The sequence below is a fragment of the Zea mays genome, chromosome 10 (genome assembly GCF_902167145.1).
Source record: "Zea mays cultivar B73 chromosome 10, Zm-B73-REFERENCE-NAM-5.0, whole genome shotgun sequence".
In the NCBI taxonomy this organism is placed as follows: Eukaryota; Viridiplantae; Streptophyta; class Magnoliopsida; order Poales; family Poaceae; genus Zea; species Zea mays.
The window spans coordinates 86550678-86568292 of NC_050105.1; positions in this window are offsets into that span (position 1 = coordinate 86550678).

Genomic DNA, 17615 nt, shown 5'->3' on the forward strand with positions numbered 1-17615 from the left:
ATCACCGAAGCTCATCCGCATTCCAAGACCTGGGTATGTCGTTTCCGTCCATATCCTTCAGTCTGTAAGAACCGGGTCTTGATGAAGATACTACCAGAAAAGGACCTTCCCACTTCAGCTGTAGCTTCCCCACTGTACCTAGGTTGGCTATCCTTCGGAGCACCAAATGACCTGGTTTGATATTTTTCAATCGAACTTTTCTATCGCGCCATTTTATTGTTTCGGCCTGGTACTTATTGATGTGCTCTATGGCTTGAAGTCTGGTCCCTTCTATGGTATCTTTTGTTATTTGGTAATCAGCTTTATCCTCCATCGAAGCTTTGGTTCTTATTGATCCTGTTCTTGCTTCTTCCGGTGTTATTGCTTCGTCACCGAACAAGAGCTTGAATGGAGTAAAACCTGTTGACCTTGAGACAACAGTGTTGTGGTTCCAGACCACTTTTATTAATTCATCTGGCCACTTTCCTCTGGGCTGATTGAAGATTAATTTCATTATTCCTGTCATTATAATTCTATTTGCTCTCTCTACTAATCCATTTGATTCTGGATGCCTTACTAACGCAAAGTGTATTTTTGTACCAATCTGGTCACAAAAAACCTTAAACGTTTCAGCATCAAATTGAGTTCCGTTATCGACTGTAATGGCCTTCGGCACACCGAAGCGGCAAACAATATTTTGCTAGAAGAACTTCTGGACTGTGGCCGTAGTTATTGTAGTTAGAGGTTTAGCTTCGATCCACTTTGAGAAATATTCCACTGCTACTACAACATATTTTAAGTTTCCTTGTGCTGGTGGAAGTGGTCCTAACAAATCTAGGCCCCATCTCTGCAATGACCAAGTAGGTTGAATCAGTTGTGTTAAAGACGAAGGTTGTTTCTGGTCTCTGGCACACTTCTGACAGTTTTCACATTTCTGGACCAAGTCCGCTGCATCCGAAGCTCCCTTCGGCCAATAAAAACCTTGTCTAAAAACCTTTCCCAGTAGAGGCCTGGATCCAATGTGGGCTTCACACAGTCCTGCATGTATCTCCTTCATTAATTCATGTCCTTCATTTCTGGATATGCATTTAAGTAATGGGGAACAAACTCCATGCTTGTATAACTCCCCTTCAATTATTACATAAGGTTTTTTTCTTGCTTCCATTCTCTTGTTATAAGCTTCGTCGTCTGAGAGACAGTTGCCTTGGAGGAAGGATATTATTTCGATCCTCCAGTCTTCACTATGTACATGTGAGATTGTGAGCACTGCTCTTTCCATGAGCTCGATTGAGGGTGCTTTTATTGTTTCAAAAAATACTTTTGAAGGCAAAGGGAGCCCCTGTGCCGCTGACTTAGCTAATAAATCTGCATGCTCATTCTCTCCCCTTGGGATATTTTTTACAGAAAATCCCTCGAAAGAAGCTTCCAATCTTTGGAATGCATCCAAATACTTTTCAAGCTTCGGATCTCTTGCCTTGCTACTCTTATCCACGTGGCCAGAAATAACTTGTGAATCAGTTTTAAGGATTGCCCTTTTTATTCCCATTGTCTTTAGTTTCCGAAGCCCCAAAAGAAGAGCTTCGTACTCGACAATGTTATTTGTACAGCTAAAGTCTAACTTTATTGCATAACATGTTCTGACTTTAGAGGGTGCAACTAGGACATCAGGTGCTCCTCCACCAATGGTCCCCCAAGATCCCTCGCAAAATACTGTCCAAGCTTCAGCATCTTTTGCCGCTTCTGCACCCTGAGCCCCTAGTGTCCAATCAGCAATGAAGTCTACTAATGCCTAAGATTGAATTGAGGATATGTGCACGTAATCAATGGTGAATTCGTTAAGTTCCGCGGCCCATTTTCCGATCCTTCATGTAGCTTCTTTGTTCCTCATTATGTCCTTCAAGGGTTGCGATGAAGGCACTATTATGTGATAATCTTGAAAGTAATGCCAAAGCTTTCTGGAGGCCATCAATACAGCATACAGTACCTTCTCCAACTCTGTGTAATTTTTCTTTGAAAGGCTGAGTACTTCAGATACGAAGTATACTAGTGCTTGCTTTTTTACCTGGCCCTCTTGTTTTTCTTGTACGAGTGCTGCACTAACCGCAGCATGGGAAGCAACCACATATAGAAGTAATGGAGCTCCTGATGAAGGTGGGGTTAGAATTGTCAGATCTATCAAATACTGCTTCAGCTCTTCGAAGGCTTTTTGTTGAGCCAGGCCCCACTGAAAGACTTTGGCTGATTTCAGTATTTCAAAGAAAGGTAAATTCCTCTCTGCTGATCTTGATATGAATCTATTCAACGATGCCAACCTTCCTGCCAACCGTTGAGCCCCCTTCTTTGAATTTGGTGGCTCCATCCGAAGGATAGCTTCGATTTTGCTTGGATTAGCTTCGATGCCTTTTGTTGATACCAGACAACCAAGAAACTTGCCCTTCTTCACTCCGAAGACACATTTTTCTGGATTTAACTTGAGACCAGCTTGTCTGAAATTGGCAAATGTCTCTTGCAAGTCAGCAACATGATTTTCTTGCTTTGTGCTTTTTACTATGATGTCATCGACATAAGTCAGCACATAAGTCATCGACATAATGATCTTTGGATGAAGGTCGTGAAGGGCATACCTTCATCATCATAGCAAACAAGTATAGATGAACATATAAGAAATATGAAAGGATGTAAATAATAATGGAATATTAATAAATCATTTATATTCTCCTTTCTATCCATGAATAAATATCCGTAATATTACATTAATACCTTCAGCTTTTCAGAAGGTGAAAATGCAAGAATGACGCAAGAATGAATACAGTCCAGCGTGAACGGTACGGGGACACTGTTCACCTATTTATAGGCACGGGACGCAACCCGGACAATATTACATCCATGTCCCTGTTAACTAATTATAATCATAATGCAAACTATTAAGGACTATACAGTCTTTTCCTCTTTAAGTCGGTATCGTCCTTCGCCTTTATCACAATACCAAGCCAAAGCTCTTTCAGTCATAGCTTCGGCTTTTGTTCGCATCATCTTCGACTTATATCTTCGTATCACACCTACCTTTGTACTGTCTTGCCGAAGGTGTTTTTGCCTTGTAGACCTTCGGTGGAGGAGAAGACCCCCAACACGTATCTATTTATCTTGCATCTAGTTTACCTTTCATGCCTAGTTTTACAATTGGTATTTACGTTTGTTTAAATGCATGCATACTAGGTAAATCACATGGTAGGATTGCTTGCTTTCAATCCATACTCTTAAGCAAACCTACATGGTTTAAAATGTTAATTTAAGCACGGCACATAGCTTACTTAACATTCTATAGTAATGATACATCAATTGATATTTTGAAATGCTATAAGTGGTAAAACGCTTTAAAAGCTCATATTCTACAAGTAGTATCATTTAACTTATATGTGCCAAAAGCTCGGATTATAGATAATTTACCCCTCTTGATATCAAATCAAAGTGTATGTCTCCTACAAGTATCCAAAACTTGTATGCACACATTCAGGGGGAGTGTTGGTCACTTGTTCTCAAATTCTATGAATTAAGAACAAGGCAACACAAATGTTAATGGTTAAAGACCTTCGTCCTTCGATGCATTATCTCCCTTAGGATATAACGATCTCCAGACGAAGGTTATGAAGGATAAACCTTCATCATCTCCATATTTAATAATAAAAAGCAGGAACATATGAGACATATAAAGAACATGAACAAACATATCAAATCATTAGATTATTTATATTATATTTATATGATCATGAACAAACATTAATGACATTAAATTACATTAGTACATTCGGCTTGACAAAAGGTAAGAATCCAAGAGTGACGTGCGAGTGATTACAAGTCAGCGTGAACAATACGGGGGTATTGTTCATCTATTTATAGGCACGGGACGCTGCCCGGACAAAATTACATTTATATCCCTGACATTTACTATTAGCTAAAAAGTAAGCTGTCGAGGGCTAAGCTGTCTTTTCCCTTTTAAGTCGGTTTCATTCCCCATCGTCGTCTTTACGCTAAGTCGAAGCTCCTTCGTCAACATCTTCGGAACTGATTCATCCTTCTTCCAGGTTGCACTTTTCATACTATGTACACCTTCATCTCTAAGCCGAAGCCTCCTATGACAGTATATTATACTGGAAGACATGTTAGTCGTGTTTTTGAGGACCTTCGGAAGACGAAGGCCCCCAACAGTAGCCCCTCGCAGTATTAATTTGTTCTTGTATCTAACAAATTCAGACTGCGACGTGAACGAAGGCCTTTAGCCGAAGGTCCGAAAAAACACCTTCCCTTCGCTAGAATAGCGAAAGTCAATGACAAATGGGGCCCGCCAAGTTGCAATGCACTAGGCATATAAATAGAAACCCGCAGCGGCAGCATTTGTTACGCCATTTCGGTTGCTTGCGTTATTTTCTCAAATTTTTAATTCTCTTGCTATCAGCTCTCGCTTGGTTTTCGAGCTTCGTGATATACACAAGTGCTTGTTGTATGTCTGAAGAGAAGAAGATGTCTGAGGAGAAGAAGGTTGTGGACCCTGCTCTTGCTGGGTTTTACGAATCTATGGAAAAAACAAATACAGAAAAGATCACAAAGGAAATAATGGCAGATTTGTCTGAAGATTCAGACGATAGTGATGACTATGATGTGGAAAGTGGGAATGAAGATTCCAAAGATCGGCCCTGGCGACCAAGCCATACCATCTTCGGAAAGTCGACCATTAAACAAAGTCAGATTGACGCCATGAAGGGAAGATACTTTCGTGACATGTCTATTGTGAGGATTGGAGGGGACAGCACCGCCCCTGCACCTGAAGAAAATGAGGTTGTTGTCTACAGAAGCTTTATGAAGGCGGGTCTTCGGTTCCCATTGAGCAAATTTTTAGTTGAAGTTCTGAAGACATTTGAAATCTTCCTTCATCAGATCACTCCCAAAGTTATAATTAGAATGGGTATTTTTATTTGGGTCGTGAGAAGCCAAGGGCTGAACCGAGCGCGAAATGCTTCTGCAATATGCACGAACTCCTGTACGAGACAAAGGCCACTGGTAAAAAGCAGTATCACAACAACTTTGGTTGTTATGGCTTCATTCCTCGCTCCGAAGCAAGTTATCCTATTTCGACATTTCGGAAAAGGTGGCCCGGGGTCTGGATGGAGGAATGGTTTTATGTCAAAAATGATCTGGTTAAAAGGGAAGACATAAAGGGGGTTATCCAACGCCTCATCTAGTCTCGCTTCGGCCTTCAAAGGCCGACTACTGCCCTTAAAAATAATACCGAAGCATGCCAGAAGGCTTTCACCAATGTTTGTGCCTTTATTGGCACAAGGGACCTGGTTCAAGAGCACATAGCCTACAGGGTATGGGCACTTGTGGAAAATTGGGAAATGCCGAAGGAGACTGCTGCCAGATCCAGCGAAGGTGGATTGGTTTACTTAAAATACACATTCAGATATAGAGATCGGTTTGACAAACCAAATGATGACTGGCTGAAATGTATTGAGGCAACTAGTGATGAGCTACTCGGAGCATACTCAAGAGCCGAAGATGATGCCTTGACCTCAGCCTTCGGAGGTCGGGGCAAGAAAAGGTTGAACAGAGTTCGATGTGATTGGTTTTATATATCCTGATTGTTGCTATCCCTCGCGAAGGCAGGGAAAAAAGAGGAAAACTGTCGCTTCGGCCATCTCTGTTGTGCCGAAGGGCAAGAAAATCAAAGTTTTGACCCATCGACCGAGATATATTGAAACGGTCGTAGTGCCAAAATTTGGCGAAGGAACATTTTCCACTGCTAAGGGAAAACAATTCAATTTGCCGAAGGTGCCTATAGCTGAGCCAATCGAAACACCAGAAAATGCTGCCGAAGCCAAAGAAAAGGCGGTCAAAAAACCAGAGCTAGAAGAAACAATTATGCCGCTAGAAATCTTGAGTCCACCGGCAGAAGTAGAATTGCGGAAGGTGGCAAAGGCTCCCGCAACAACTCCCAAGAGAAGGAGAATGGCTAGCGTATGAGACGCTATCATGGAGACCACGGATGCATTAACTCCTGCCCCTGCACAGAAAGTTGCCGAAGCTGCCATAAGTCACACTGAAACCGAAGCTGGGCCCTCAGTGCCTACTTACGTGAAGCCTGCCACAACTGAGGATAAGGCTGAGCAAGAATCTCCAAATGCTAGCTTAGCTGTGGAGCAGGATGCGACAGAAAAAGCTAAATCTCCTATTTTCGAAGCACCGTCCGAGGATGTTGACTTTATTATTCGACATGCTTCAGGAATAAGGTTATCTGAAGAAGAAGTTATGGAAGCCAAACACTACGCCTAGGAACTAAAATATCCGAAGGGAGCCTTAGTGTTTAACGGCACGCACGAAGATGATTTCCTATACTGTTTACCAGACAACAAGGAAATATCCGTCTGCCGGGAGATGGCCAGAAATATGGGATTTCCGAAGCTCGAAGCTGGCCTCTCCGCCATGTCGAAGGATGACCTCGCGGATAGCCTCGCATACAACAGTTTGAAGGTACAGAAGTTGTGAACTTAAAGTCTATGAACTTGACAATAAAGTCTTTTATTCTCATGCTAATCCTTTATCCTTCTTTTTTGCAGGGCTTAATTCTTAGCAACACCCTGAGGGCGCAAAAGAATGCTGAAGATGAAAGTTGTACGATAGCTCTCGGCAACCTTCGATCAGAAGTCATAAAGCTGAGAAATGAAGCCCTGGAGAAGGATAAAATTCTACTTTCATTGGTGGATAAAGTGAAAGAAGATGAAGCAAAGTTTAACACTCAATCCAAAACTTAGAAAGCCGAAATTGAAGACCTTCGGAAAAAACTTGCCGAAGTCAATGAGAACTTTGCAGTTGCCAAGGCTAGTCAAGAAATTAGTGAATGGTCAAAAACTAGGCTACAGAAAAATGTTGAGGAGCTTCGTGAATCCAAAGAAAGGTGCTTTGAGAAATTCTTGGATTGCGTGAAAAAATTGAAAACCAGCTTTGCCAAAGTAAGTGCTTATTCTTCCGAAGAGAACTTCATTCAAGGTGACCCCGAAGGCGTTATTGATTGGATAAACGGGGAAGACGAAGCTTTTGAATAGATCCTGAGCGATCGTGGGGATATATGTGCTTTCTCCGGCGCTTGAGGGATTGAGGCTATCCTGGAAAAGGCTGGTTGCGATCATGTTAAAGCTGCGGCCCAGACTGAAGTCGCCTTCTCCATAGACGACACGAAAGACCCTTCAGTCGAAGCTACTTTAGTGGGCGGAAAATTTTATTCTGATGTCTGGGTGAATGGTGGCCGGGAATTGGCCAATGAAATCATAAAGAAGAATGAAAAAGAAACCCATGAAGCCCAAGAAGAAGCTAGGCGAGCCGAAGAACCTGCTGAGCGCGAAAGGCGCATAGGTATTATTTTTGAATTTTAGCTTCGTCGTTTATTTTCTGGCTTCGAACTAACAGTTTGCCTACTACAACTGAACTGTCACCGCTACCCAAGCCATACAACCCCCTAGCCGATCCGGTCATGAAAGAAGCACTGGATATAATGAGCGTTGCTAACTCTATCGTCGACGAAGTCGTCGACAAGCTGCTGAACGAAGCCGCAGAGAAAATACTTAAGGAAGATTAAACTTTATTGTAATGATACTATGTAACATTTGGTGTATTGAACAATTAATCAGACATGTAAATTGTTGTAATATATTTCTTTGCGATGCATGAAATTTACGTACATACTGTTTTTGAGCCTTCAGCGAAAAACACCTTCCCTTCTTTTCATGCTTCGTAAAGAAAGAAGCCCCTTCTATGGCAAGTCTGGTAAAATTGTGTTTCCCGAAGTTTGCTTCGTGCTTCAGCACATTTTCATTCAACAAAGTTTTGCCGAAGATTTTCTTCATATCCAATCTTTTTGTCGTTGATGCAATATGATGTATGATGTAATGTTATGCGGAATGATGCAAAGATATGATGCAATATGATGGTGATGTCGAACACACACACACGTGCGCCCACACTGGAACACACAAGACTCTACATCCCCTTAGGAACGTCTTTGGAGTCTTTAAGCTCTGCATCCCCTTAGGAACGACTTTGGAACTTCTTCACCTTATATTTCGGTGGTATTTAAGCTTTGCATACCCTTAGGAATGACTTTGGAGCTTCTTCACCTTATATTTCAGTGGTATTTAAGCTCTGCATCCCCTTAGGAACGACTTTGGAGCTTCTTCACCTTATATTTCAGTGGAATTTTTGGCTCTGCATCCCCTTAGGAACGACTACTGAGCTTCGAAAACTTACTCTGCGCTCCTTTAGGAACGACTTTTGTAACTTCGGAACTTACTCTGCTTTCCTTTAGGAACGACTTTTCTAGCTTCGGAACTTACTCTGCGCTCCCTTAGGAATGAGTTTTGTAACTTCAGAGGTCTGTTTAAGACGTATTTTGTTCATTGACAGGCACAATTATTACATAAAATCAAAATTTAGTCCTTCATGACTTGTTTCTCATACAAAAATTAAAATAGCATAAAAGATAAAGATACATCAAGAATATGATATTCTTTAATAGATATGCTTGGATTCTGGCACAGTGCTGTTGACTGTGCGAGCTTCGGATTCCTCCCGAAAATCACGCTGCTGCTGTGCGTGTGGGTGCCCTTCTGGCTGCTGGCTTCGGGTCTGAGTGGGTAGTAATGGTGGTGGTAATGGGAGCTGGGCCTAGGAAGCTTGAGAGTGACTTGCCGAAGGGACGGAAGCCGAAGGTTGTTGATTGCCTACGTACTCTGGTACATAGGGAGAGTAGCATGAAGCAGTATGTAAGACCTGCTTCGGCTGATTCTACTGCGCCTCAGCTTCAGCAATCTCCTTTTGCTTCTGTATTGTGACTTAGCATGTTCTTTTGGTATGGCCATTATCTTCACCACAGAATAAACAATATAGCCTTCTGGGTTGATCTCTGTATCTTCCTTTGAAGCCCCTGCCGCCTCTGCCCCTTGGGACTGGTGGCCTGAAAGAGCTTTGTTGTTGCCCTGAAGATTGGGAGCTGTGTTGTGGCTTTTGAGGATAGCTTCCTCTATCATCACTTAGGCTGGAATTATGGATTGACCTGACATGCCTGGGGTGGATTCTTCCTCCGAAGCCCCTGGTCATCTCAGAAAACATGTAGGCTTCTTCCCTTCTCTGGCGGAAATCATTATCAGCCCGGATGTATTCATCCATCTTCTGAAGAAGCTTCTCCATGGTTTGTGGGGTTTCCTGGCAAAATACTGAGCGGTAGGTTCTGGCTGAAGCCCTTTGTTGGGGCGAAGCCGAAGACGCCACCCTTCGCTCGATGCCTTCGCCAACCTCGCTGCACCAACGGAGGCACGTCAACTGGCAGATTTACCCTTCGTCCCACTCGTCGCCGGACGAAGACCTGTGACGAGGTCGTCGCATCCTGCGGCCTCGTCCAACACGGAGGCCCACGTGTGATCCGGTCCATTGTAACAGGCCCTGCGTGGCCGCTGCGCATTACAGGCCTAATTTGTAAAGGTCTCCCTGTAATTACAGTCTGTAACCCTGCTTTATGGGAATATTCCGGGGATAACCTAGGCGCCTGAGGGCACATGTGTCCTTAACACTGGGCGCTGGGCACTCAGATACCTATAAATACCCCCGCACAGTGCCCTTGAGAGGCTAGATTAACAGAGATATTGCCATCTCGAGCAAAAACCCTGTTTACGTTGCTTCACTCCCCCGTTGGATCAACCTGCCCAGGAGAGCAAGTTCCAACATTTGGCGCCCACCGTTCGTGCTACGAAAAACCACCTGCGATGGCACCCAAGAAAGCTAGCTCGAAGGCTGACGAGGCTGCGAAGGCAACACTGCTGGCCGAGAAAAAGGGCAAGGCCCTTGCCCTCGTCGACACCACCCGCCAAGAAGCCATCGAAGACGACGCTCTTAGCAAGAGGCAGCGCAACGAACAACCCACTCCCGAAGGCAGTCTCTGCACCTGCAGCTCTGGAGGACAACCGCAACTTCCCCCAGGCTTCGCTCCACCGAAGGGCGCGGACGTCATCGAGGACGGCGAAGTTGTAACACCCTGAATTTGGGGGTATAAAATTTCTTTGCTCATATTCACAAATTCAGGTGTTACTTCCCTTTTCTCATCCTTCCTCATTCTTTTCTTTCTTATTTCTATAGGAGAAAAGTGCTTATCTTATTTGTAATTATAGTTTATTATGTTAAACCCTAAGGGAGTATGAATTGTTGCATCATGTTGAACCCTAGATTTCACTTTTGCTTGGTGCATAATTCTTTGAAAGTTTGATTTGAATTTGTGGCTCATTTGGATTTGAATCAATTGGAGAAAATAAAAAGAAAAAGAGAAAACAATTCCAGAATAAAAAGAAAAGGAAAGAAGCCCACTCCCCCGCCCTCCTCGGCCTTTCGGCCCAATCGGCCCAATCCCGCGCGCGCGCCCTCTTCCCCCGCTCTCTCTGCCCTGGCGGGCCCGCCCGTCAGCGCAGCCGCCCCTCGCGCGCCCGCCCCCGCTCTCCCCTCTCTCTCTGCTCGCGGGCCCGGGCTGTCAGCCCCGTCGTCCCCGCGTAACCGCCGCCGAGCTGCGCGCGCCCGCCTTCCCCGCGCCCACGTCGCGCGTGGAGCTCGCAACTGACCCGCCCCTGGCCACTTGAGCCCCGAGCCCCACTCGCGCTCTCCCCCTCCCCCATTTGCGCTCCAGTAGACCCTCTTTCCCCCCCGCTGCGCGCACGCAGAGCGCCGCCGCCATAACCCCCGCCGTCCCGAGCTCGGTTCCCCGTCGCCGTTGGAGCTCCGCCGCGCCCTTTGCCCCGGTGAGCTCCGCCCCGACGTCCGCAACCCGGGACACGCCCCAAATCCCTCTCCCCCTCCCTATTTCTCTCTGCCCGCGCTCACCCGCCGTTCCCCGGGCAGCCGCGGAGGTCCCCCACCGTCGCCCCGGGCCACCGTCGCGCCATTCCCGCCGCCGAGGAGTCCCCGGAGCCCGCCTTGAGGTAAGGGACCTCTCCTGCCCCTATCGACCTTTGTTTTGCTCTCTGCCGCGTGTAATTCCTCGCCGGAGTAGAGTAATCCCGCCGCCGAGCCGCTCCGCCGTGAACCGCCCCCCTCCGGTGCCCCTGCCCCGACCCAGACCCCACCAGAGGACTCCCCGTGCCCTCCCCAACCTTCCCGGCCACTCAGGTCGCCCCAGAGGCCCGCCAAACGCCCGCGCCCCTCGTCTCCGGCGAGCCCTCCGCCACGGGGACGAGCGCCGCCGCCCCAGCTAGCCGTAGGAAAGACCCAGGCCGCCCACGCCCACCTAGAGATGGCAATGGGTAAAAACCCGATGGGTATTACTTCCCCAAACCCATAACCGCGAAGAAAAAATACGCCCGCTAAAAAACCCATACCCATGACGGGTATAAAATTTTGCCCAAACCCATACCATGCGGGTTTCGGGTACCCAACGGGTTTCCCATACCCACTAACATCAACATAAAAAATAATTCATCATGTAAATGACAATCAATACATTAATAAGCTAGCATAAAAGAAATAAGTGATAACTAATTTTACCCTAAAATTTGTTACATGAAGTTTATTTCAATTAGAACATATTCAATTAATAATATTATGTGACATATTTATAAGTAATGTTGATTTTAAGGCAGGTTTTAAAAACCCATGGGTTTGCGGGTATGGGTAGTGGAAGAACAAACCCATGCCCACGTACCCGTTGGGTTTCCATTTGAACCCATTAACAAACCCATGGGTAAAGAAATTGACCCAAACCCATACCCTAATAGAGCAAAAACCCATCGGGTTTCGGGTAGCGGGTACCCATTGCCATCTCTACGCCCACCCGATCCCCGCCGTTCATCCCAGATCGGGCGGCCCTGATTCAACTCGCCCGGACCCAATCCTGGCCGTCCGCCGGAGATCCAGCGGCCCAGGCCCGCTTTCCCCGCACCCCGTCTCCCTGCCGTTTGGGCCCCGCCTGTCAGCCTGCCCGCGCCCCGCCTGTCAGTCGCCCAGGCCGCCGCGCGCTCGCGCGCCCCGCCCGCAGGATCTAATCCTGGCCGTTCGCTTTAGATCTGACGGCCGTAGTAGCCCGATACCCCTTCGCCCGCGCGTTTTCTTAAAGAGACCCCCAGTTTTCTGGAATTTGAACCCGCCGTCCCTGGTTTCTCGCAGATAAGTCCCTGGACCTTTTATTTAATTCAAAATAGGTATTTAGGGTATAATTTTAATCCCCAAACTTGTAAAATTCATAACTTTGTCATATGAACTCCAAATGAGGTGCTTCAAATTGCAAAATGCTCATTATGTTTTTGTCTATCTATTCAAACAATGTTTCCCTGCTGTTTCCATGTACCAATTAATAGTTAATCACTAGGATAGGATTAAGACTATTGGAACCTTATTTGAGATAATTAGAAATTGGTAGACTTTAATAAAAGTTGGATTACTTAAGTTTATGGACTTAAACACCTAGGTTTAGGAACTTAAAACCAGGTAATGATTTAATTCCACCACTGACTTAAACTTGATTAGTGGATAATGAATCACTTTGTATAGTCCTCTACTCCAGACCTAGGGAACACCAGAGTGCCTATCCCTTTTCAACTATGAACTTGTGATCTCTCTGCTGCATATGTTTGGAATGTTGCTTTTTGTTTGTTATCTTCCCAAGTGCATAGTGTGAATGATTACTTTACGTAGACAACGAGCAGTCTGTGTTTCCCGAGGAAGTTGCAGAGGAAGTCCCTGATCAGCAGTTTGGTGAAGGCAAGTGTCCTCTGTCCCATTATGTCCTATTCATTTATAACTTACTACCCGCACTACTTACTTGAAACCTAAGGATTGACTAGCTTTACATTTCACTTTATCCTTGATGACCTTATGGGCTATTATGGTTAGCACTTTGCTATTGCTTTAACATAATCAATGAACATGATGTGGCTATTTATGATACTGTTATCCTGATGATGTTGATGATCTTGTGATACTCTAGGGGGCTCAGGCTGTTTCCTGAGTACCTCTCCGTAAGGACTGGTTCGTTGAGAGACCACCCGGGATAACAGTGCAACCATGAGGGTGAAATGGGATGCCCTTAGCTGATTAATTAGATGAACTAGAGGTGTAGTTGCTTAGCCGTCGTGCCGTCAATGGGGTCCAGGCACAGTGCTTGCTCTGCCGAGGTTGAGTGCCGAGGTTCTTTCGTTTTGCTCTTTGTTAGTCACTCTCCTGCGGGGAGGGGTACTGTGTTTATCAAACTGGAGAAACCTAACGGGCAGCTATGATCTTTAGGGAATCTTTGTAAAAGCTACGTAGTGATGCCCTGCCGGACCACCTAGGTAGTGGTCAATGGGGATTAGCTCTCCCCGGGTAGAAAGGGAATCATGACTCATGGGTAAAGTGTGCAACCTCTGCAGAGGGTAGTGAAACTGATATATCAGCCGTGCTCACGGTTAAGAGTAGCCTTGGGATCCTCTTTGATTAGAGATACAGATGGTTCGAGATTCAAGGATTATGTTTTGGTTTTGGTTCGACTATGATGATGTTGTTCCTCGATGAGGAAATGGTTTACGGGTTGGTTAATGCTAAAATCTAGCTTCTACTAATGATAAATACTTGACCAACTAAAAGCAACTGCTTGAGCCTAACCCCACATAAAGCTAGTCCACTTCAGCCAGACGGGACATTTGCTGAGTACGTTGATGTGTACTCATCCTTGCTTTACCACAAAACACCAGGTTGTCCGCGTTGTAACCACTGCTCAGGGGAAGGTGAAGCCGTGGAAGGAGACTTCCAGGAGTTCCAAGACTACGATGAATTCTAGGTGTGGGTTGGCGGCAACCCCCAGTCAGCTGCCTGTGAAGGCCTTAGCTTTACTGCGTTTCGTTTAGCACTTTGATTTACTTGTTAAGACAATGACTATGTGGATGTCTATGACTCTATGATGTAATAAGTACTCTTTTATGTTATTATTCGAGCATTGTGTGATGATGTTCATTTATGTAATCGCTGTGTACGTGAGTTCTGATCCTGGCACGTACATAGTTCGCATTCGGTTTGCCTTCCAAAACCGGGTGTGACATAAGTGGTATCAAAGCCATGCTGACTGTAGGACCGCTGACCTAGGGTAGCACTGGTCGTACTAAGGACTATTGACCCTCCCCCTCACCTTGACATCTGATGTTACTTCAAAAAGTCGGTCACCTCGACCAACCCTATGTTTTACTATCTATCTATACTATACCTTGTTAAAATTTTTATCTTATTCTATCTTGGGTTTATTCACTTGTCATATTAGTTCTGCTCTTACTCTTGTGCTTACGATGTCTTTTGTAGATGGCTCGTCTTAGACACACTGCACGTAAGTCGGTGATTCCTTTCCTGTCGTCTCGACTTGCGGAGCGTCCTCTGCACCGCACCGTGTCTGGTCAGTCGAGTCACCTGGAGAGGCTGCACCACCGCCTGCGTGAGGAGCAGGAACGCCGGCGCCAGCACAGAGAGCAGCAGGGCTCTTCCTCCCCACCCCAGCGAGAGGTGGAGTCTGTGAGGCCCCGTTCCTCTGTGGCCCAGTTGGAGGCGCCCCCTGCACCACCGTGGGACGCCCCGGCTGTTGGAGGAGCTACTGGAGGAGACCCCGACGACGACGACTCAGACCACAGCACGGAGTCTTCTGAGCCGCAGGAGGCGGAAGGATGGGTCGCCCGACCCATCACCCGTGACGCCGCTCGCGGTTGTCACTTCCACGACGCACTCGACACCTTGCTGCGCCAGGCTTTCGACCGGCACACCTGGTCGATCGAGTATCGTTGTGTAGTCTACCAGCACAGTCGCGGGAGGTACCCGGACCGCTGGGAGGCTACCTGCCTAGTTCGCCGTCCGGAGGATGACCTCCGGGGTGCGGAGGCCGTTTCGGAGCACTATTCCATCTCCGAGAGGGACACTGCGGAGGCGGCTATGCAGGATGCAGCACGGCGTGCACTCTCCCAGTACTGTTCCTTGTTCGGTGGGGTGGCCGACGGTCTTAACCTTCGGTACTACCCCCGCCGTCCTACTGGCAGCACAGAGAGTGTGGTTGTCTCACCTGTTGGTGAGGCTAACCCTAGGTTGAGCAGCACAGTCAACCTAGTCGCAGTGCTTAACACTGAGCTGGATCACTCTCTGGACGAGCTAAGCAGGGCTCGAACGGAGATTGCGGAGTTGCGTGCTGAGTTGGCAGAGCGCCATCACCAGGAGGGTGGTTCCCCCGCTCCTGTTGGGACTCAGCACCCATACCGCTCACCGCCACGTGGTCATCACACTTATGGTTCCCCTGTCTGTAAGACCAGGATAGATCTGGATCCTTAGATCGTTAGCGTCGGAGTTTGTAATAATCCTTAAGTCAGATGTCTCAGTCTTAGGTAGTCAGTTTAGTTTGCTTATCAGTTGCTTCCATTTAGTTTAGTTTGCTTATCAATTGCTTGCATGCTTGTCATGATGAACTTGTGCTTGATTTGAATCTTTGTAATGACTGTAGCCAACATGTGGGTTCCCCCTGCAGTTTGGCTTAGCTAGTAATGTTAATGAAGTCAGTTGTTTAGTTGGGAAACCCTTTACTCTTACTTTCCTTTCTTATCTGAGAAGCTGTATTGAATCATGAATGAGGATCAGTGAAGCTCTTTGTTCACTCAGTGTCATGAAGAATTCTGTATTCTCTCTTCTTTTGCTGAAGGGTTGTAAGATCAATGCTGATGTATGAATGTCTTCCACAGATGTCTGACAACAGGCGCCGATGCAACAGGCGTGCTCAGCTAGAGCAGCATGACCAGCAGGAGGAGCAACAGAGGCAGCCTCCCCCACCACCCCCGATGTCAGTGGAGCAGATGTTCTTGATGCAGACCCAGGCAGTGCAGGCCATTGGGCAGACTCTGGCAGCCATGCAGCAGGCTCAACAGCAACCCCAACCCCAATTGCAAGTGCAGATGCCCCAGATGCCACGGGATAAGCGTGGTGAGTTCATGAGAGGGCACCCTCCTACCTTCGCCCATTCTGCTGACCCCATGGATGCAGAAGACTGGCTGCACGCAGTGGAAAGGGAACTGCGCACCGCCCAATGTGACGACAGGGAGAAGGTTCTGTATGGCCCCCGTCAGCTGAGGGGAGCAGCCCAGTCCTGGTGGGAGTCCTACCTCGCCACCCATGCTGACCCCGAAGCCATCACTTGGGAGGAATTCAGCGAGAGTTTCCGTCGGTACCATGTGCCAGAGGGACTGATGATCGTGAAGAAGGAGGAGTTTCTGGCTCTGAAGCAGGGACCCCTGTCTGTTAGTGAGTACAGAGACAAGTTTCTGCAGCTGTCTCGTTACGCACCTGAGGATGTCAACACTGATGCCAAGAGGCAGTACAGGTTCATGATAGGTTTGGTGGATCCCCTGCATTACCAGCTGATGAATCACACCTTCCCCACCTTCCAGCACCTGATCGATAGGGCAGTTATGACTGAGAAGAAGCGTAAGGATATGGAAGATCGGAAGCGCAAGATGAGTGGACACCAGTCCGGAGGCATCAGCCGTCCACGTTTCTCAGGCAGTTCGTCTCAGCAAGGCAGGCCTGGTCACCCACAGGGATATCAGAATCAGAATCAGCTTCCGCATCAGCAGCAGTTTCAGAGGCAGTACCCACAGCAGCAGCAGCAGTATCGTCAGCACAGCCAGCAGGGAGGTAATCAGTATCAGAAGCAGAACAACCAGGCACCTCGCCTTCCTGCCCCAGCAGCAAATCAGAGCAACCAAGCAGCCCCAGCACAAGGAGGAGGCAGAGGATGTTTCCACTGTGGAGAACAAGGACACTGGGCGATGCAGTGCCCAAAGAAGATGGCTCAGCAGCAGACCAACCCCAATGCTCCAACAAGGCAAGGTGTACTGCAGCCGGCAGCAGGCAATCGTAACCAAGCGTACAACCGTGGAAAGGTGAACCACTTGGAGGCCGAAGCAATCCAGGATGCACCAGATGTGGCAGTAGGTATGTTCTCAGTCGAATCTCATCCCGCAAAAGTGCTATTTGATACTGGTGCAACTCATTCATTTGTCACTGCAACATGGGTAGAATTGCATAACATCTCAGTAGAGGCAATGATGCCGCCCATGAGGATTAATTCGGTTGGTGGCAAGGTGCAAACAGATAAAATATGCTCAAATATAATGGTGGAAATAAGGGGGATAGGATTCCCCAGTGACTTAATAGTAATAGACACCCCTGGGATAGATGTTATTCTAGGGATGAATTGGTTAATGAAGTATGAGGCAAATGTTAGTTGTGACAAGAGGACCGTAACATTGAAGTCCCCGTCAGGAGAAGAGGTAGTGGCCGAGCTATGGATGCCTAAATCAGAAGAGGGAGTCTGTCACCAGATTTCAGTAGATAGTAAAGAGCCCAACCCGCTCGAGGCTATCAAGGTCGTGTCGGACTTTCCGGACGTGTTTCCCGAGGAGCTAACGGGGATGCCACCCGAGAGAAAGGTTGAATTTGCCATAGAGCTTATCCCTGGTACTGCCCCCATTTCCAAAAGAGCCTATCGAGTGTCTGGACCAGAATTGGTGGAACTCAAGAAGCAGATAGATGAGATGTTAGAGAAGGGCTACATCAGGCCA